General features: G+C 32.7%; 1 pseudogene; it reads left to right on the top strand.

Moving 5' to 3' along the window:
- The first annotated feature begins 1,360 nt into the window (after window positions 1-1,360).
- The window catches only part of LOC124373854, a 33,223-nt pseudogene continuing 26,146 nt past the window's right edge, over window positions 1,361-8,437 (top strand).

Raw genomic sequence — 8,437 nt, 5'->3', positions numbered from 1 at the left:
GATTTATTATTATTATTTATTTTTAACATGGGTTTTTCTTGCTTGAAAATCTTATTGTAAATAAAATATTTTTTTATTTTTACTTTAATTGAAGTGAAAAGAATAAAAAAATAAAAATGTCATAGAAACGTTCTAAATACGACCCTTACAAAATACCGGAATAAATGTATCAAGTAACTTCAATACATCAAAGAAAAATAGATTTTCGCCGCAAATAATTACATGCTTGTTATTTTTTAATTAATGAAAAATGTATTATAGATTTTTCATAATTCGAATTTAGTTGTTTAAAATCACTTAAGGTACAACATGGTTTTCAAATTTGTTGTAATAAGAAAATATGCACAATAAGAAAAATATGACTAGTTTACTCTAAGGTTAAGAAAATGTAATACTTTTAATAATAAATATGATTTTGTACGCGAACACAGGATGTAGAGTTAGTAGGCTATACTAAATAATTCACTAAAATAGAACGTGTAGACTACTTAAATAGTTTTAAAAAGAAGAACGCAAACAGTAAACAACATATGATGCCGCTCGTAGACCGCACCGTGCCCGTCAAAATTCAAACTAAACATATCGGTGACGGTGCGGGCACGGTGCGGCCACGACGGTCTGGTGTCGGTGCGGACATGTTGTAGACTTGCAGGTTGAAAACTGCGCTGCAATTCTTTCACCGTATGACGGCCAGCATACGGCCGACTGACGTGTCGGGCGCGGTGCGGTTATGTGTGTCCCAAACCTTAAACAAGTTGAGCTTATCGATGGGGATGCTTATCTTTGTTGTTGCTAGAGACCTATTCAGAATCGCCTCGTGAGAGGGTTACACCATGGGTGTATCCTGCATCTCTCGTATATACCGATGAAAGATTCCTTTAGAAACACAATCCCAAACTTACTAGGTAACGGTTAGTGTTATGATAAAAAGCGTAAGGACAATATTTGTAGATAATTGCATAAATCTACAATTTTTCTGTCATATTTTATCATAAAACTGACTGTTTCACTGAACAATTAAAAAATCCCATTTTTGCGAAATTTGACCTTGAATAAAAATTTTTGCAAACATGGGATTGATGGGGACTTTTCACAATTTCATAATAATGGTGTCCCTTACATCTATGAAAACTTTCAGCTTTCTGGGAATTTTTGCAAGGGTCAATGTCTAAATTGACCGGACTAATATTTTCTCTTTATTCATGCTCAATGGTAAACACTTGGTTCAGAATGAGATAAGTCTTCATCATTCGTCTGATTTCTCTATTGCTCCTTGCTTCTTTGTTGTTTGTTGATTTGAGTCGGAGCGAGACTTGAAGGGCTGAGGAGGGTTACAAAGTTAGAAGTGTAAGTGTGTTTATAGTGTGTTATTTAGTAGTAAACACATGTTAATGATGCAATGGATTATTATGTTGTTTAAAGAAGATTAATACTCAAGATATAGGTATGAGTTTTAATTTTGTGTATGTAGGAATTAGTAAGAAATGAAAGATTTGAATTTTGTACAGGCCTAGCCTAGTTTATTAGTTATTTTTACAACATTTATTAAGCATGTGGTAAATATGTTTTTATAAGTCCTATTACTATCTACTTTTGTTATTTATTTCACATGTTTTTCTTTTCTGATCATTAATATCAAATCAATATTTAAAAGTAAAAAGTTGTGATAATGTGTCTGATAACATAACCTCAAAACCACAACAGTTTGTAGAGAGTAAATTGGAATAATAAAATATTTAGGTGGGCTTAAACCTTACAGTGCCAATGTCCAAAAAATCAGATGTTTCAATTTTAAAATAGACTACCAAAGGTGTTTGATTTCTGAGGTTTTGTAAGGTGTATGTAACAAATTTAAGTAGGTATAAAATCAAGTTTGTAAATAATTAGTTTGGCTGCGGTATAATAAGCGGCCACCAACATAATTGAATCATGATTATCGATTATTAATTCCAATAGGCCTACTATCGAATGAAACATTTGACCTATAAATATTCATAATTAATTATTGCCAGCTGTTTTATTTTCATTTACATATACCAAGTAGTTGAGTGACGTCATTGCCAGTTACTTGGCTACTGTATAATAACTGGCCACCAATAGAATTGGATGATGGTCATCGATTTTAAATATTGATATTATCGTATACGACATTAGTATTCATAATTAAGCAATGCCAGCTTTATTTAGACTACTGTAGTGGTGTTATTACCAGCTGTTGTTATTTCGTTTATGTAGAAGAAGGCTAGTGAGAATGACAAGAACAATGGCGATCAAAATTCATATATTGGCTCAAAATGTTTTCATAAAACCTGAGCAGTGTTTTAAATGGCTGCAAGAATCACTAATTCCATTAATTGTGAAACATGTTAAACTTGGAACAAATTGTTACTGATTTAACGAAAGTGGATAAAAAATTACTAAATAACTTAGTGGAATTTTATTTGAACATCTCCTTAGAAGCTTGCATGTTACTTTTCATTGTTATATTTATTAATGAAAAACACTTTCCTCCTCCATTATTTTTACAGCAGAAGATAATATGTTCGTGCATTAAGAAATTTATTTAAATTTACTACAGATAAGTTACTACAGTTAACTGAATTTATATTTAAAACCGTTTCTTTATTACTGACTGATTGATTACTTATCAAGAACGAGCAGAGACAAGATCTTGTGCAGTATTCTGTGCTTGATTTGTTTACTTTTCATAACAATGTTTGCTATATATATAGAATGAAAGTGTATTCACTAAACGTTCAAAGGAGATTGCAAGTGCAAGTATGAATCTTTCACTGGGTTGAGAGATAAAGTAGTACTGAAAGCCACATTCATCATATAGTAGATGAATGTGGTAGACAAATCCGAAATAAAATATTGTTGAGTATGGTAGGCAAGTGGCTCATGTGTATTATATTGTACTATTACAAATAACCAGGCACTTGATTAGTAACAAAATTTCATTTCTGCAATTTTAAATATTGACAGTAACAAAGGCTATTTAAAAACAACATGACCGCAAAAGAATTGTTTCGTGTCGGTGGATGAAATTATTTTCGCCAAAATAAAGGCTATGCACACTGGCCTGCCATTATCAAAAGCATAGAATTTTTACGAATTCCCCAGCTTCAATAACTAAGGTGGAAATGTTACTTCCAATTGTTGGACAATCATTCGATTCTCCAGATTGAGTTTTTGTCCAGAGAGAAAAGAAATTATTGATATCATTGTGTAGGGATATCATTGTGAAACCATGTGAATATGATGAAAAAGCAGGAAGATGAATTTGGACCTAGATTTTAAGTTACTACGAGAAGTTTTAGTACTTTGGTATTATCCAGGGGCCACTAATATTTGGAACATTTCTAACCAGGGACCTAGAACAAACCACATTAGAAAGAACAGACTTTATTTGATTTACTGTGAAAATTACATGTCATTATGAAGATCGGTTCTTGTTTTTTTGCCTTATGTTCATTCATTCAATCATTCATTTTTTGTCTCCCAAAAGGAATGATTTAGACCTTTATGTCCATATCTACTTCTTGTTATTACGCAATAAAAGTAGGTGTAGATTAGATTATCATAAATATGTTACTGTAGTAGTACCAAAGTAAAATATAAGCTTTACGTGATCTAAGTTTCCAAATCATCCAACTTTTCTGACGTCAGATCACATTGGACGATCAGACATGATCTGAGGTTGGGAAATTAACAATTAGAAATGTTCCTGGTCATCAGTGCGGGCTTTGGTGTCGCTAAAATTGCATAAACAACAGTATTAGGTAATAATTTAATTTTACTAATATTAAACTCTTTTTAGGTGATATTTTTACTACATGTAATCTACTGACAAGACAAGTTACAAAAGCCTCCATATTTAGGAATGTTATAGGCCTACCATCCTGAATCGCAGAAAGGTATAGAATTGAAATGAGTTGTTAAAAGTAAAACATTTAACTTTGTGAAACTTGTTATTTTTGGTTTAGGAGCTTCATAAGAAACAATAAAAATGGAATGCAACCTTCTAAAAGATGAATTAATATGTGAACCAGAATTACAGCTCCTTTGTAAAATTGGGTGTGGGATTTTAGTTTTAATTTTGGCTTTTGAAACTATAGCACTCAGGTACATTAATCTTATAAAAGTTCAGGGATTTGTAATTTATTTTAAGTTGTTCAAATGTGTATATGATTTATTAATTAATGGTTAACTGTATTTCACAGTTTAGCATCCAACGTTTCATTATGGGTACTACGGGAGAACGTGTGCAAATTAATCTTGGAAATAATCCAATCAAAAAGAATAAACAAGGACCTGTAAAGAATTTGGAGGTAAGTTTTATTTAAGTATATAAGTTCTTGACTATAAGAAAAAATTTCTTTCCTTATTCTTTGGAGGTTAACACAATTACAAATTAACTTGTGATTTGACATTTTTAACAATATAAAATCTTTTATAAAATTGGAAAAACAGAAATCCCATTTAAACATTGGCATTTGTTTTAGTTTTAATAGTTTAGTTCATAAACATTCTGTTAGAGAATGATTTGCTTAGTGTATATTTAATATGTTGAATGCTCAATGTAACAGTTGTGGTACATTTGTACGTAAGTCTATTCTAAACACATCAAATTATCTTAGCTCTGCAGAATTGCATGCCCAGTAGCTGGAGAACTCAATTTAGTTTAAATTAAATCTTAAGTATGTTCTGACAAAGTTATGTAGCTATTAAACTTTTATCAAAATTAAGTTTTTCATATAGTGTGGAACATGGATAAGTGAAAGTATTTTTATTTAAAATCTTAGATAGTTCAATCTTGTTCTGGTCTTTTATTTTTATTGTACATGATGTTAAAAAAAGGATAGTTAATTTGAATTTTTTTTGGATAGTTTGAAATTTTCATGTTTGATCATAATATGTAATTTTTTAGCTAGAATTCATGAAAGTAAGTGTTACAATGCATCATCTAATACTGTTGTTAACTGAATTTGGTTGTATTGATTCACAGCTTCATAGATAGATATGTGCTCTACTGACCGAGTAGAGTGAGTCATATCTATATAAGAAAGAGCTCCCTCTCTACCATGCATGCCGTGCCTGTTTGATTTTTCAGGAATTTATCTGTATAAGTGATCTGACAATATCTGTGCCTTGCCTCTCAACCAATCCAACGCATAACCCTAGCGTAATCTCTTTCACCATAATAATAGTTAGCTTCAAACATGGAATATGAAAGAATTTAAATATGTTTCTAGCACTAATGGTGTTATTTATTAATATCTCATGGAGTTTAAACTATTTTGTCAGTTTCTTTTTAAGACAGGTGTAATTCAATTTTGAGGTTAATTCAAAATTTGTTCAGGTTACTTGAGATTTGAATTATCCAAGTTATAATATTGACTATTGCTGTTGGAGTGAGTGAGGAAAAAAATAGCTCCATATTGCTTATACAAACAATATACTTTATTTAAAAAATTCTGGTCGAAAATAAATTAAAACGAAATCATTTAAATTAAAATCCAAATCATGATTTGTTTACGATTAACGTTTACTGAATCCTGGTCAGTAATTTACAATTTCTGTTGTTAAAGAAAAACAAAGAAATTTGTTCCACGGTAGACTCAATTGAGACTACATTTTTGGTTGTTGTTATTTCTCTAATAAATGTTTTTATTTAAAAAATGTACAATCTACGATATTGAGAGAAGGCAATTTTATTGTATGAACTTAAACTATTATCATATAAGTTGTTACATCAACAATTACTGTTGTAAATTTTGTACAGGCAATAAATACCTCTTATTTTTGTTTCAGGATAAGTGGAAACTAGTCCCCGCTTTTTTAAGTGTTAAAGGACTTGTGAAACAGCATATCGATTCATTCAATCATTTCGTTAACATCGAAATAAAAAAATATTGTCAAAGCCAACGAAAAGGTCCTCAGTGATGCTGATCCTTTGTTTTATGTCAAGTAAGTCACATTGGTGTTGTGATTGGGAATAATGTACTGTTATTTAATTTCTCAGATATCACTAAAATAAGCAGTTTAAAATTTTAAAAAATATATTACAAGGGCTGTCTAGAAAGACATCTATTGTGGTACAAGCTATGTGCATCAGTATCCTCTGTATAGAAATCGATCTGTTCAACTACTGGTTTAATACTGTGGTATAGTGAGCCACATCTTGCTAGTAACAGGTGGCAGTTGCTCGGGGCCAAATTCGGGCTGTACGGCGCATGATTAAAAACATTCCATCCAAAACCACCCTTGGGTATGATTGGCTATGTGTACAAGCGTTTTTGTGGAGAAACAAAAATTGTTTGCTGAGTTTTCCAATGGCGCAGTGTAGCGGGTATGGCAGTTACCGCAAGATTATTATCGCAGGTCGGGCGTGGCCGCTGCTTGGATAGGTGACCGCTGAGCGATCCTGTCCTTGCAAGCGGGCCCGCCTGCCCGGTCATTGGTGGTGGTTCGGAAGTCACCTTTAAGCCGTTGGTCCCCAGGTTAAGTGTTAGAGAGGGCTTCTTAGCCCTAACTTCGCCTGGTAAAATAAGACATTCTTTTCTTTTTTTTTCCCCCCCAACACTTTTCCGCACGTCTTAAGTTTCTGAGTGTTTGGCAATCCTGAGTTGACAGTTTGTCTTGTTCAAGAAAATCCAACGAGAATCACTCCCTGAGCGAGCCAAAACATAGTAGCCATGATTTTTCTAGCTGATAGCATTTACAGACACTTTCTCAGTTTTTTGGGTGAATGCGTGTGTCCCCATTCCATCAACTGCTGTTTTGTTTTATAGCTGACATGCTTTACCCACGTCTCATCGCCGGTTACAATAAGATCAATGACTTGGTTTCTACTTTTGTTGTAGTCTTCCAAAAATTCAGTGCTGAAGCAAGTCTTTTTGTGGACTTCAATTAGAATTTTCAGAACCCACCTGGCTCAAAATTTGTAATAACCAAGTTTACCAACCACAATTTTATGAACTAAGCTCCGTGAAATTTGGGGAAATGTTCTTAGAGTTTTGTAATCGTAAAATGAAGATTTTAATGGATTGTTTCATCGATTTTCACTTCTAATTCATCACTCACAAGACTAGGCCTACCACTGCGATGCTCATTGTGAACACTGGTTCGTCCATTTCTAACATCAATGCACCACTACCTCATTCGGCTTCCACTTTCTTGACCATATACATCACAGATCTGGCGATAAATTTCAATTGGTTTGTGATTTTTCACCAACAAAAAACTTATCACACTCACAACTGGAGGGATTTTGAGATGCAATGCTCATTTCAACACTCCATTGTGTACAAAATACGATGTGCACGATGCACGTATCAACATAAATATTATTAGTAAAATTATGAATTATTTCCCGATACTATACGAAATGGCCATTTTAACTCTGGCATAGTCATTAGTTTTTCAGAAAAAATATTAAGGTATGATTTTTTTCCTAATAAACATTTTGGCCTGGGAATCAAAGGGTTAAACACTACCTTTTAACAATTTTAAAGTAACATCGGTAACGTAGGTTTTATAAGTTAAAATATAGTTGGAGTTTTAATTTTATTTGTAGTTCACTGATTTTTTACTGGTTATTTGTATAAGGATGAGTAATTTAATTGCAGGTACCTGAATATCTATGTGGGCTTGCCTGATGTGGAGGAAGGATTCAACATAACAAGATCTACCACACCTAATGAGTGTCGACTGAGAGACCTGACATACTCAGCTCCCATCACGGTTGACATTGAGTATACGAGAGGAAGCACTAGAGTGGCCAGGAGTAATCTGCTCATTGGCAGGTAAGTTATTTTTCTCTGACTGATGGTGTCAGTGTTGCACTAGCTAAGTGTATATACGTTGACACAAAATGGTTCTCAACAATTGACTATAGCCAGCCAGCTGGTGAGTTTTTTTGTAAACGTTAGAACATAGATGTAGCATTTTTTAAACCGAGGGAAGATGGATAAAAATATCGTTTGTGTGGGTTATTTCTTAGAATAAAACTATTCTAACTGCTCAATCTGGAATCAAGAAATGGATTGTTTGTTGAAGCCACTGACTTCTTTTTTGTAACATTTAATTGAAGTACAGCCCTGTGGAGATATAAATATCAAGATATTTGATACTTAAATCGCGGCATATGGATATGTCCATATTATCTTATTTTAGATTATCGTGTACATTATAATTCACGAAAATGCTGTGAATGTGTAAGTGTATTGATGACCACTGTCAAATTGAATTGTGTCATGTGAAAAATCAATAAGAACTAGTGCTACTTATTTATGACGTTTCTGCATGGCATGCAGGTATAATTGTACAGTGCACCTATGTGTAAAACCTGTAGAGCTTTTTTTTTTAAAAAAAAATTGGTTTGTTATATATCTTCTTTCAACAAATGTATAAAATAAATTTAACTTTGACAAAA

The sequence above is a fragment of the Homalodisca vitripennis genome, unplaced genomic scaffold (genome assembly GCF_021130785.1).
Source record: "Homalodisca vitripennis isolate AUS2020 unplaced genomic scaffold, UT_GWSS_2.1 ScUCBcl_6535;HRSCAF=13790, whole genome shotgun sequence".
Lineage (NCBI taxonomy): Eukaryota > Metazoa > Arthropoda > Insecta > Hemiptera > Cicadellidae > Homalodisca > Homalodisca vitripennis.
Note: the sequence above shows the minus strand (reverse complement) of the source record. Positions and strands in the feature narration are given on the sequence as shown.